Source organism: Mus musculus, chromosome 16, assembly GCF_000001635.26.
Source record: "Mus musculus strain C57BL/6J chromosome 16, GRCm38.p6 C57BL/6J".
In the NCBI taxonomy this organism is placed as follows: domain Eukaryota; kingdom Metazoa; phylum Chordata; class Mammalia; order Rodentia; family Muridae; genus Mus; species Mus musculus.
This window is the reverse complement of record NC_000082.6, coordinates 7,971,950-7,985,692: the sequence shown is the minus strand read 5'-3', so window position 1 is coordinate 7,985,692 and position 13,743 is coordinate 7,971,950.

Below are 13,743 nucleotides of genomic sequence, written 5' to 3'. Positions count from 1 at the left end.
ACAGAGGAACATGTACACTTACCCCCCCCAGCACACATGCAGAGGAACATGTACACTTACCCCTCCAGCACACACACAGAGGAGCATGTACATTTACCTCCCCAGCACACACACACGCAGAGGAGCATGTACACATACCCCCACCCAGCACACACACAGAGGAGTGTGTTAAGCTCACCCCCCCAGCACACACACAGAGGAACATGTACATTTATCCCCCCAGCACACACACACAGAGGAACATGTACACTTACCCCACCCCCAGCACACACACAGAGGAGTGTGTTAAGCTCACCCCCAGCACACACACAGAGGACCATGCACACTTACCTCCCCCAGCACACATGCAGAGGAACATGTACACTTACCCCTCCAGCACACACACAGAGGAACATGTACACTTACCCCCCCCCCAGCACACATGCATAGGAACATGTACACTTACCCCTCCAGCACACACACAGAGGAGCATGTACACTTACCTCCCAAGCACACACACACGCAGAGGAGCATGTACACTTACCCCCACCCAGCACACACACAGAGGAGTGTGTTAAGCTCACCCCCCAGCACACACACACAGAGGAACATGCACATTTATCCCCCCAGCACACACACACAGAGGAACATGTACACTTACCCCACCCCCAGCACACACACAGAGGAGTGTGTTAAGCTCACCCCCCCAGCACACACACAGGGGAACATGCACATTTATCCCCCCAGCACACACACACAGAGGAACATGTACACTTACACCACCCCCAGCACACACACAGAGGAGTGTGTTAAGCTCACCAACCCAGCACACACACACAGAGGAACATGTACACTTATCCCCCCAGCACACACACACAGAGGAACATGTACACTTACCCCCCCAGTACACACACAGAGGAGCATGTACACTTACCCCCCCCAGCACACACATGCAGAGGAACATGTACACTTACCCCCCCCAGCACACACACGCAGAGGAGCATGTACACTTACCCCCCCCAGCACACACACAGAGGAACATGTACACTTACCCCTCCCCCCAGCACACACACAGAGGAGTGTGTTAAGCTCACCCCCAGCACACACACAGAGGACCATGCACACTTACCTCCCCCAGCACACATGCAGAGGAACATGTATACTTATCCCTCCAGCACAAACACAGAGGAACATGTACACTTACCCCCCCCCAGCACACATGCAGAGGAACATGTACACTTACCCCTCCAGCACACACACAGAGGAGCATGTACACTTACCTCCCCAGCACACACACAGGCAGAGGAACATGTACATTTACCCCCCCCCCAGCACACACACAGAGGAGTGTGTTAAGCTCACCCCCCCAGCATACACACACAGAGGAACATGTACACTTACCCCCCCCCAGCACACACACACAGAGGAGCATGTACACTTACCCCCCCCCAGCACACACACAGAGGAGTGTGTTAAGCTCACCCCCAGCACACACGCAGAGGACCATGCACACTTACCTCCCCCAGCACACATGTAGAAGAACATGTACACTTACCCCTCCAGCATACACACAGAGGAGAATGTACATTTACCTCCCCCCTCCTCTAGCACACACACAGAGGAGCATGTACACTTACTTCCCCCCTCCCCCAGCACACACACAGAGGACCATGTACACTTACCTCCCCCCTCCCCCAGCACACACGCAGAGGAGCATGTTCAGCTGCTTTCTCCCTGAGATGCTTTCAGCAATATCCAGGAATCTGAGATAAAAATAATTAGCATAACAATCTGGAGTCCTCTTGAGAGCAAAAGGCACAGAATTGACATCTGTATGCACAGCTGGCATAGAAGAATGTTCTAGAATCAGGATGAATGCTCATACCTCTAGAGAATTGAAAACTCAACCATGGGCTGGAGAGAAGGCTAAGTTGGTAAAGTACTTGCTTTGAGAGCATGAGGACCTGAGATCAGATCTCTAGGCAAAAGTGAGGCATGGTGGCATTACTGTAAACCCAGCTCTGGTGAGATGAGAGGCAGAGGTGGGCTGATCTGGGAGCTCACTTAACAGCTAGGATGACCTTCTCAGTCAAGTCCTGAGTTAACACAAGACCCTGTCTCAGACAGAAGGTGAGAAGTTACATGAGTGGTTATATGCACTAAAGTGTGTCAAGATGTGCAACTGAAATCTATTAGCCCTGTAGAGCTTTTACCTTAATAGAAAGCATCCTGGCTGGGGATGGCTCTGCCAGTCAAGTGTTTGCCACACAAGCATGAGGCGCTGAGTTTCAACACACAGGATCCAGGTAACAGCGGAGGCTGTCTTCTCATTTACAGACATGAACACACATGTTTACCCATACACACACACCTGCACACACGTGCAGACACACACACACACACACACACACACACACACACACACACACACACAAACACACACACACACAAGCACAACCATACAGATTCACAGTGTGTGAGAAACCCATTTTATAAAGCCAGGTTTTGTTCGTTAATGGACATCTTGAGCTGCCTGTCCATTGAAGGTCACCTGGCTTTTCAGAAATTCTGCCTTCCTGGTGATTCATCTATTCACCAGGGAGCAGCAGAGACCCGAGCAGGCATGAATCAGAGATCCTTCCTAGGCCTTTGAAATATCTTGGGGGGCACTCCCTCCCATTCAGGCTGCCTCCTCTCCTGCAAACGCCCACAGAATTAATCCAGCGCAAGAAGCAGTCAGCTCTCGCACATCTTCCGCAAGCCTCCGTGCCCCACCTGCTTCCACGCCCCTAGCAGACTTCAGGAATCATTAGCGTTTGATGATCTTGTGTTTCCAGATCTCAATCTCTTGTACTTTGAAATTGAAATTCCTGAGTCTGCGAGGGACCATGTGCTGACAGCTGACGTATTGAACTTTCTCTGGTTTTCACAGCTCAGAAAGTCAATCTATCCTCTCTGCTTCTCCCAGCACACGGGCTGCTCAAAAGCTCCGACCCAGTTGACGCTTGTGAAACTGAGAGCCGTGTCCGTTTCTCATCTTTTCCCTGTGTCAGGGACTAAGATGACATTAACTTACGCACTAATTAACAAGTACCAGGCTTGTGAAATGCCATGCAGGACAGCACATCTCTGCTCTCTGCTTCTGAGAGGGGTGGCATGGGCATAATTCATCCATCTCAAACTCTGTTTCCAAATTGCAGATGCTCACAGCTCTCTAGAATAATGCCCCGCACAACAGGGGCTGCTCTACCCACCTTCTCCCTCTTTGTGTCCAGCGTCTCAATCTGTAAAAGGAGCCAGGTATCTTTTGGCTTACACTGAGCATTGAAGAAAAACATTCAGGGCTGCAGCATAGTGCCTGCTTCTTAGTAACATTAGAACACACCCTAGTAGCTGCCATTGGGACACCTGGGACATCCTTTCTAGTTTACTAACAGATATGAGTCCCTTTCTTCCCTGCCCTGTTCTGTCAATGCTCCTTCTACGTGCCCAGGTAGTTGTGCATGTGAGATTGTGTGAGTGTGTGTGCGTACATGTGGATTCCAGAGTTAAAGTTTTATTGTTTATGTACTTTTCACATCATCATCACCACTATTTTTAGATAAGGTCTCCTTCTCCTCCTCCTCCTCCTCCTCCTCCTCCTCCTCCTCCTCCTCCTCCTCCTCCTCCTCCTCCTCCTCCTCCTCCTCCTCCTCCTCCTCCTCCTCCTCCTCCTCCTCCTCCTCCTCCTCCTCCTCCTCCTTCTTCTTCTTCTTCTTCTTCTTCTTCTTCTTCTTCTTCTTCTTCTTCTTCTTCTTCTCTTCCTCCTTCTCTTCCTCCTCCTCCTTCTTCTTCCTATTTTACACAGTATCTCTCACTGACCTGAACTTATTTGTCTGGCCACTGAGTCCCCCCAGCACACACACACAGAGGAACATGTACACTTACCCCCCCAGTACACACACAGAGGAGCATGTACACTTACCCCCCCAGCACACACATGCAGAGGAACATGTACACTTACCCCCCCAGCACACACACGCAGAGGAGCATGTACACTTACCCCCCCCCAGCACACACACAGAGGAACATGTACACTTACCCCTCCCCCCCAGCACACACACAGAGGAGTGTGTTAAGCTCACCCCCAGCACACACACAGAGGACCATGCACACTTACCTCCCCCAGCACACATGCAGAGGAACATGTATACTTACCCCTCCAGCACACACACAGAGGAACATGTACACTTACCCCCCCCCAGCACACATGCAGAGGAACATGTACACTTACCCCTCCAGCACACACACAGAGGAGCATGTACACTTACCTCCCCAGCACACACACAGGCAGAGGAACATGTACATTTACCCCCCCCCCAGCACACACACAGAGGAGTGTGTTAAGCTCACCCCCCCAGCATACACACACAGAGGAACATGTACACTTACCCCCCCCAGCACACACACACAGAGGAGCATGTACACTTACCCCCCCCCCCAGCACACACACAGAGGAGTGTGTTAAGCTCACCCCCAGCACACACGCAGAGGACCATGCACACTTACCTCCCCCAGCACACATGTAGAAGAACATGTACACTTACCCCTCCAGCATACACACAGAGGAGAATGTACATTTACCTCCCCCCTCCTCTAGCACACACACAGAGGAGCATGTACACTTACTTCCCCCCTCCCCCAGCACACACACAGAGGACCATGTACACTTACCTCCCCCCTCCCCCAGCACACACGCAGAGGAGCATGTTCAGCTGCTTTCTCCCTGTGCCTGGTTTCCAGGTCTGAGGTTCACTGATCATCCTCAGCATTCTCTTCATCAGTCTTGCACTGGGTCTCCTGCTTTCTCACACTCTTCCTCATTCATTTCCCCTTCCTTATGCCTATATCCTCTCTCCTCTTCCTTCTCATATGTGTCAGGGTCTCATGATGTGTAGCTCAGGTCAGTTTTGAACCATGGATCCACTTAAAGCACTGAGATTCCGGGTGTACAGCCTCCCACACATCCAGCTCTTGATTTACAACTCCATTTTGTGAAAACTCATCTTGGGGTAGTTTTCTCAATAAGGGTGCATAGAAGGTTTTGTTTTGAGTAGCCTTTGCTATTGTTAAATATTACATTTCTGATTTAAAATAATCTTTTTTTTAAAGTGTCATTCGCTGGTTAGAGATAGAAAGTTAAGTTTTAAGTCATTTTATTTTCTTGAAAGGCTGATGTGGATCTTCAAGTTTCCCCCACCTGAAGATGCTAATGCAACCCTGGTACGCCACATGGCTCCCCGCTGTTCCTTGTCCACTGTTAGCTCTCGCTCATGGTGTTTCTTCTCTGCCTGTGACTTGGATGCTCTGGACTGCCACAGCAGGACCCCTGGCCAGGATCCTGCCTTTCTTCTCTCTTTGCTCCCTCCTCTTTCCCCCTTTCCTTTCTTTCATTTCTCAGCTTACAATGGATATACAATACCAAACACAGCTTTCAATTCTAGAATGAACATTTTATTATTTTTGTACAATTTCTTCTCATTTTACTTTTCTTTGTTTTTGAAACATGTTAGCTCGATACTTCTGTCTTTGAATATATGTAAACTTTTACTATATCTGTCATTTTGCTCTACATCCTGAGAATTTAAGTTTGTTTTTTAAGTGCTTGTGATTTCTATAAAATTTTGATATAGCAAAATATCTTGAGCTTTTTTCCTTTAATTTTGCCTATTTTTTCTTCTCAACTGTTAGAAATGATTTATTTGTAATTTTTTTTCCTCCCTAAAAAGTTTTTCTTCTATCTCTGCCTTTTAAAGGTTTTATTCTTTCATATTAAAGTTTCCCTTCTCTTGTCCTTGAAGGTAGCTTATGAATTTAATTGAAAAGATACTCGTTCTTGAGAGTCCTGAATGTTCTGAATGGAAGTTTATTTCATTCCAAAGAGGGGAAACCTCCGGAGAATGGGAAACTTTAAGATGCTCTCTTCTCATCTTAGCATGGAGGCTTCACTCACGAATTTACAGCAGCTATGGCTATCAGCAAGAGACCAGGTCAGACAAAGATCTGTGCAGAGATGTGGTATATCTTTCCAGGGCCCACCCCTAACTAAGGAGCTAGTGGCAATGAGTGGCTGCTCAGGAGAGAGAATCAGTCCTTATCAAGAATGTGGCCACTAGCAGATTTCCTTGGCTCCAGTGATGGCCCACACCTATGTATGTACGGGCAACAATAATTGGACTGAATGAGTTAGTAAACAAAAGACATGCAGTCAGGAGCAGGCACCAGATGGGACTTGGAAAATGAAATTAGAGGTACATACGATCATATTTTACATGTATGTATTTTACATGTATGTATGTACGTATTTATACATGTATGAAATTCTCAAAAGTGAAGAGCAGTTGAAAACTAAACCCCATCTCCCAAGCTATCCTTCATTCAAGACACAAAAGTTCTTCATATTTAATAAGGACTTTCTGAACACACTGTAAAGACAGACTAAGCTGATACTTTTCTGGTGTTTTGTGGCATTTATTCCTCTACAAGGATAATCTGGGACAAACAAGGCAGAAAGGGTAGTATGGAAAATTCCCCTGCATCTATAGTGGCTGAGCACAATGTCTATCTCCACCAGGGTAAGACCAGAGTAGAAGCTTCTGTTTGCTTTAAAATAAGATTAAAAAACAAACAAACCTGTTGTTAGAACTACAGAAGTGTGTGTGTGGGGGGGAGGAATATCATGAAGTAGTAAAGAAGAAAGCAAATGATGTCTTTGGTGGATTGGGGATAATGTGGGTAAAGCTGACTCTCAGTGCTTCTCATATGGCCAGGGGCGTCTTGCTGGATTTAAAACTCTAGGGCAGCTCAGTTAACTTCTTGCTACGTGTTCTCACCTGTCATTGTATTTGTTTCACAACTAATCTGTGAGAACCTTGAGGTCAGAGGCCGCAAGCCATTCTGCTGTATCTTAGCACTCAACATGAGGCTGCGGTTCACCTTCGTTCTTAAGTGAGAGCACCTCATTCATCACTGTTCTCCACTCTCTGCTTTCATCAGAAGGCCAGAACCACTGGATTAAAATGAAATCCACATTTCTAGGCTTGAATCCAAATCTATTAAGTCAGACTCTGGTTCTGAGACAGATTTGCAGACAAGCTGACTGTTGGTGTCTGTGCATCCGGCCCTCTGTAGATTTGTGTTCCAGGAGGCAGACGCATCCTTTACATCATCCTCTTCCCCAGTGCCCTGTGGGTGCTAACTGTGACAGGGCCCTGTGGAAAGACCCTACCTTCTAACAGTCCCACTGGGTCCTCTCTGTCAAGATCTGTGGGAAATAGGTGTCTGTGACATTTTGTCATGGGATGCCAGCAAGGATATATTCCTTTCTCTCTCTTTTCTTTTCTTTTCTTTTCTTTTCTTTTCTTTTCTTTTCTTTTCTTTTCTTTTCTTTTCTTTTCTTTTCTTTTCTTTTCTTTTCTTTTCTTTTCTTTTCTTTTCTTTTCTTTTCTTTTCTTTTCTTTTCTTTCTTCCTTCCTTCCTTCCTTCCTTCTTTCTTTTTCTTTCTTTCTCCTTCCTTCCTTCCTCCCTCCCTTCCTCCCTCCCTCCCTCCCTCCCTCCCTCCCTCCCTCCCTCCCTCCCTCCCTCCCTCCCTCCCTCCCTCCCTCCCTCCCTCCCTCCCTCCCTCTCTCTCTCTCTCTCTCTCTCTCTCTCTCTCTCTTTCTTTCTTTCTTTCTTTCTTTCTTTCTTTCTTTCTTTCTTTCTTTCTTTCTTTCTTTCCTTCTTTCCAGACCGTGGACAGGAAACTCTCTGGGTGTTCTTCGGTATTCTTCGCAGAAAGTCACATTCTTTCTGAGATATTTACAATGGCAGAGGTAATAGGTTATTGATGAACAAATCAGTGGGGATGGCCCCTGGTGAATTAGCTGCTGGCCACTGGCCTGCCTGGGATAAGGAACAATTGCTAACTCAGCAGCAGCTGAGGAAGGTCTAAATCACACCCATCACTTCCTAGCAAAGCCAGTAATCTCTGTTAAAGGCGCCACTGCTGACAATTCCTCATCTGGGGAAGCAACTTATTTAATTTATAGTTAATTGAAGGTTTGGAGGCCTGGAGTCAGATAGATGAGGTTCTCAGTCCTAACTCCTCCTCTCTTTTTTCACTGTGTTCTGAAACAATGCATTTAAAATCTCCAAGTTCCAGCTTTCTGGCTTATGAAATAATAATCCTGCTAATCAACATTGCAGGATTTTTCTAAAAATGGTGATCACTAGCATTTCACAATTTGAAAAACACTTTCCCATTCATGTATAAATCTGTAGTCATGAATATTCAGATACACAACACATTTTTGTACTAAATATTACTGGATTCAAAGGGTTTGTTTTTTTGTATGAATGTGTGTATATGTGTGTTGTGTGTGCACATACATGTACAGATGAGAGCCAGAAGTTGATGTCAAGTGCCCTTCTTAGTTATTCCCCACATTGTTATTTAAGTCTCTCACCAAAATTGGAGCTCAACAATTTGGCTAGACCAAGACCAACAAGTCCCAGGAATTCTCCTGCCTCTGATTCTACAATGGCAAGATTCCAGGCATATGTTAAACACTGTGCTTCCTTAAAACACGAGATCTAAAGAATGAAGCCCAGGTCCCATTCTTGTGTGGGCATCACTTCACTCATCTCCCCAGGCCAAGGAGTTAAATTTTCATACAAAAAGCTGTCTCTGATCTTGAGTACACACATACTACATAGATGAGGCTAAAAATGATCAAGACACTATGTGGGCTATAGAAGCCCAGCTTTCTACAGCCTTGAAGAACTTAGCTGACCTTGTTCCGCCACTCCGTCACTTTACACTTGAAATGTTTCACAGATACCACAGGCTTTCATTCCTCCCTGCAGCACGAGTGGACTAGCTTTAACCTGGAATGGATTCCAATCTGACCACACACACACACACACACACACACACACACACACACACACACACAGAGAGAGAGAGAGAGAGAGAGAGAGAGAGAGAGAGAGAGAGAGAGAGAGAGAGAACGCAGTGTCCTCTGCCTTATGTATCTTGTTTGTGTTACGGCATGTTAGTACCAGCTGAGCTGATACACTAACATCATCTTCTTCCCCACTTCCCCACTGGTACTTCTTCCCCACTCAGTGTATCATATTTATATTTATCTTTATTTTTCCAAGAAACCAAGCTATTTCTCTCTTTAGGATATTTCTTTGTCTGAAACATGCCCTTCTTGCTGTATGGGTCTTAATCTATTATCTTTATTTTATTTTGATACAGAATCTCATGTAGCCCAGGCTAGTCTTGGATGTTCTATATAGCTGAGGATAAGCTGGAATTTTCTGATCCCCGGCCTTCCAACTTTTGAGCTCTGAAATCCCAGTCAGATGCCATTCATGTCTTGTGGGTTGGGGATCAAATTCAAGGCCCATGCGTGCCGAGCAAGCACTCTGGCAACTGAAGAGCATCCTCAGCATCTTTTCTCACTTTTCAAGTCTCAGCTTAAACATACCCGGAGGTATGTTTGCACTGGGACAGTCTCCATATTCTCAATTCTACTGTCCTGTTCCTTTTAAATCATAGCTTTATTATAACTTGTAACCACATGATAATTCTTTAGCTTGATAATGTCCACCTTTCAGGATTATTGGCTGCATGTTTTATTCACTATTTTATTCACCCAGAACAGAGCCTGATGCTGCAGGCTCTCAGTTCATATATGGTTAGCAAGTGCACACACGAATGAATAAATTGGCAGAACCACTATTTCAACCCTCAGCTCTTCCTTCTCTTTCTTCTATGCCACAATTATGGCTTTATTTTGGAGGTTTAGAGCTTATCAGTCTTAGAGTACCCTATCTAAAGTACACAATTCACTGATAATGTTTAGCTGGCATCTTTTATTTTTTTTTTAATCAGTTTACACTCAAGCGAACAGCTTAACACTTTCAGGGATTAGCCACCGACAGTCAGCAGAGAGAAGACGTGAGGAAATAGCTCAGGTTAACTGAGAATGCTGGGAAATGAAAGCTTTGGGCAAAATAAAAGAGAATCCAAAACCTTGGAAGGGACAGACATTTCCTCGGTTCAGCTGTCACTCAGCTCAACATGGGGGCAGTTTTGGCTATTACCAGCTGTTGCTGCAGAAGCTGATATGTTGGCAAATATGGGTTAACTGGGGGTGGGGCACACATGTAGACCAGGGAATGAGTGATTCCCATCTTCATGAAGAAGTTATTCTCAACTCAGAGATATGCGGGTGCTATCCAAGGTATTAAACCAGTGTCCTTTCTGCATGAATGTCTACCAAGACTGAAATATTGGGGACTAAGCAGTCTACAATTTCATTGTATTATACAAAAATAGAGATAAAGAAGGCAAACATCCATATGACTAATACAAAATCCACAGCAGACTTCCTATGTAACACCAAGAACCTTGGTACAGTATGAGGCAGCATGCTGGGGTAGAGAGTGGCAGAGAGACCACTGACAAAAATTATCCAAAACCAAACCAAACCAAACCAAACCAAACCAAACCAAACCAAACCAAACCAAACCAAACCAAACCAAACCAAAACAAAAAACAAATAAACAAAAAACAAAACAACTGGATTTTCTGCAGTAGATCTGGGGGAATATAGAGCAAGAAGAGATTATCTGGAGGTTTTAAATTTTAGATGGTTTACTCGGACTGACAGGGTTGGAGAAGGAGAAAACAAAGCACAGAGTGAGTGCCACTTACAACTCTGGCTAGGAAACATTGTCTGAGGTGAGCTCAACTTTGAGAGAGGAATGTATGTCTGTGACAATCCCACAACTATTATCTCTAATGTATGTCCCCTAAAGCAGTTTCTGTGCTTAAAAAATTATGGAAACATTCCATGCATTCCCTTTCATTACAGAATCATGTACTTGCTTGCATATTAAAAGAGCTAAAAAGAATTTCTTAAAACATTTTTGTCCTGTATTCTAACCACTGTCTACTACAAGAAGAAAATGGCACAGTGATTGGCCCTAAATGGGATATCTGTATTGCACTCTCTCCTCACATGGCAGGTGACAGGCAAAGGGTAGCATGCGCCAGAGGAGGACTTCTGTGAAATGGGGTTTTCTAGACTTTACAGGACCATTTATTTCATGAACAGACAATCCTGTGGTTGCCTGAATAAGATCAATTCTGTCAAACTTCCATTAAGGAATTGGGGGGGGATGTCTTTTGAAACCCCATTCTTAGTTGAGGAAAAGTTGATGGCTGCAGGAAGAGGAAGGGTCAGTTTCTTCAAGGGTGTGCCTATGATCTAGGTGATGGGCATATGTGTATGTGCACACATGCAGAACCAGTTTGACTCAGTAAACCATAAAACAAAAACATAAGAGAGGAAATTAAGTTGGAAGGAAGATGTAGTAGGAGGAGTTGGAAGGGAAATGAGGGCTGGATATGATCAAAGTACATTGTAGATATGTTTGAAATTCTTAAATAAATAAAAATATGTTTTAAAAGTTTCTTCCACAAGACTCTGAGTTCTGTGTAATGGAGCGTCATCTGTTTCAGTCTGGGTGGAGCCTCTCAAGGGACAGTTATGGTAGACTCCTGTCTACAAGCAGAACAGAATATCATTAATAATGTCAAGAACTGGTTCTTGCCTTTGGGATGAATCTCAAGTTGGGCCACTTATTGGTTGGCTTTTCCCTCAGTCTCTGATCCCTTGTCCTTGCACTTCTTGTAGGCAGGACATATTTTGGGTAGAAGATTTTATGGTTGTGTTGCTGTCCTTATCCCTCCACTGGGAGTCTGCCTGGCTATATAGGAGGTGGCCCCTTCAGACTCCGAATCTCCCACTACTAGGAGTCTCAGCTAAACTCACCCTTATAGATTCCCTGGAACCTCCCCCACCCCAAATCTCTGGTGCAACTGGAAGCCCACTGCCAATTTACTTTCACTGTCCCAGCCTAAGGGAGGGATTGAGGGATCAGAAGAAGATAGGGACTATACAAAAAGGCCAACAGAGTCAACTCACCTGGACACTTGGGGGACTTCCAGAGACTGAACCACCACACAATGAGTATACATGAGCTGGACCTATGGACTCCCCACAAATGCTGAGAGTAGTTAATAGAGAACAGTCCAGATTACTTTACATTGATAGTTGATTCTCAAAAATGTCAGAAATCCACAGAATGTGACATTTAATGTTATTTATTCACTTGTTGTTAAGACAAGTCTGCTTCTGACAGCATTTTCTTTCTTGGATTCAAAGAAGAAATTGAGCATCAATGGAGTTGCTTCAGTTGTGGTGAGGGAGCCACTAGGCAAGAATTACCTCATTTCATCTACAGACAAACTACTGTCCAGAAAAAGGACACACTATGCGGAATAGTCGGCTGATAATCTCTGCCAAGACAAGGTAATCAGCCCTTCAAAACTCAGCGTTACATAGGTCTGTCAGATGATCCTGGGCCAGAAGGCTGAAGACTGATATGCCAATGTTTTGAAGTATAGGGACTGTCCAGGTGATCAGCACTCTATAAATTGGATAAGTTTTGTGAGCTATATTTTGTGCTTCTCATATTTTCAGGTAATATTAGTCGTTCTTAGATTTCTGATCGTGTTGAAGACTGGTACTCTCATGGCCAACCCAAGCTGTTTAGCATTGAGAAAGATGATATAGATTTGAGAGGATGGTTTTCAGATGGCATACAATCTAAAGACAGGACATGAGTCAGGTGTAGAATGATAAGCCTTTTAATTTAGGATAGATGACAATGTTCTATCTTAATGACAAAATTGATGGACTGGGTATTAGGTTTATTTACACCTTATAAATTACAAAATAGTAATGGTTGTGCTCTATATTGAGAGAAAGGTTTTGTTTTTTATTAGAACAGAAAAGGGGGAGTGTTGTGGATGGCTCTGTGTTGCTTGTATTTTTATGTTAATGCTGCTCTCCAGGAAGAGGTTGTCTGGAACGAGGAATGAGTCATGTACTCCAGTGGCTTCTTGTGAACTAATTCCCTCATGAATAAAGGAGCCAATCACTGGGTGAACAGGCAGGACTTCTGGGTTGGACAAAGAGAGGAAGCAGGAGAGAGTTAGGGCCTTTTTGAACAGGGGTAGCATAATGGGTAAGATATAGCTCCTAGAGTTTCCAAGTATCATGACAAGGATTTGCCACTGGAGGAATCAGATTTTAAAAAGGCTTACAAGATTAGGTTTTAGTTGTTGTGCCCAGAGATTTAGTTACCATTGTTTCTGAACTAAGTTTATGTTGTGTTTTCCTTCATCTGGTGGCTCGTCTGGGTTCAGGAGAGAAAGATAAGGTGGTAAAGCATGAGTTTACCTGATGTGTACCACAAAGGCCATAGGGAATTTGAAGCACAGGTTTGGTGTGGTAACTACCCTCCAGTGGGAACCTATTGAGCTGGATGGAAAGATTGTGGAGTTCAGGGTCATAGTCTCCGTGAGATCAAAACAGGGCAGCCATTGCCCACCAGTGCATGGCTGGCCAAGCCGCTGGGGCACAGAGTTCCTGGCACAAGCACTGGGAAGAGCCAGTTCATTTTAAAAATATTGCCAGCAACAGCTTACTGCCTTGCCTCATGGCTTGCTCAACTTGCTTTCTAATACAGCTCAGGACCACTTGCCCAGTGGTGGAAATTCACACAATGGGGTGAGTCATCCCATATCAAACATTGACTGAGAAAATGTTCCACATATATGCTCATAGATCAATCTGATGTAGGCAATTCCTCCACTGAGATTTC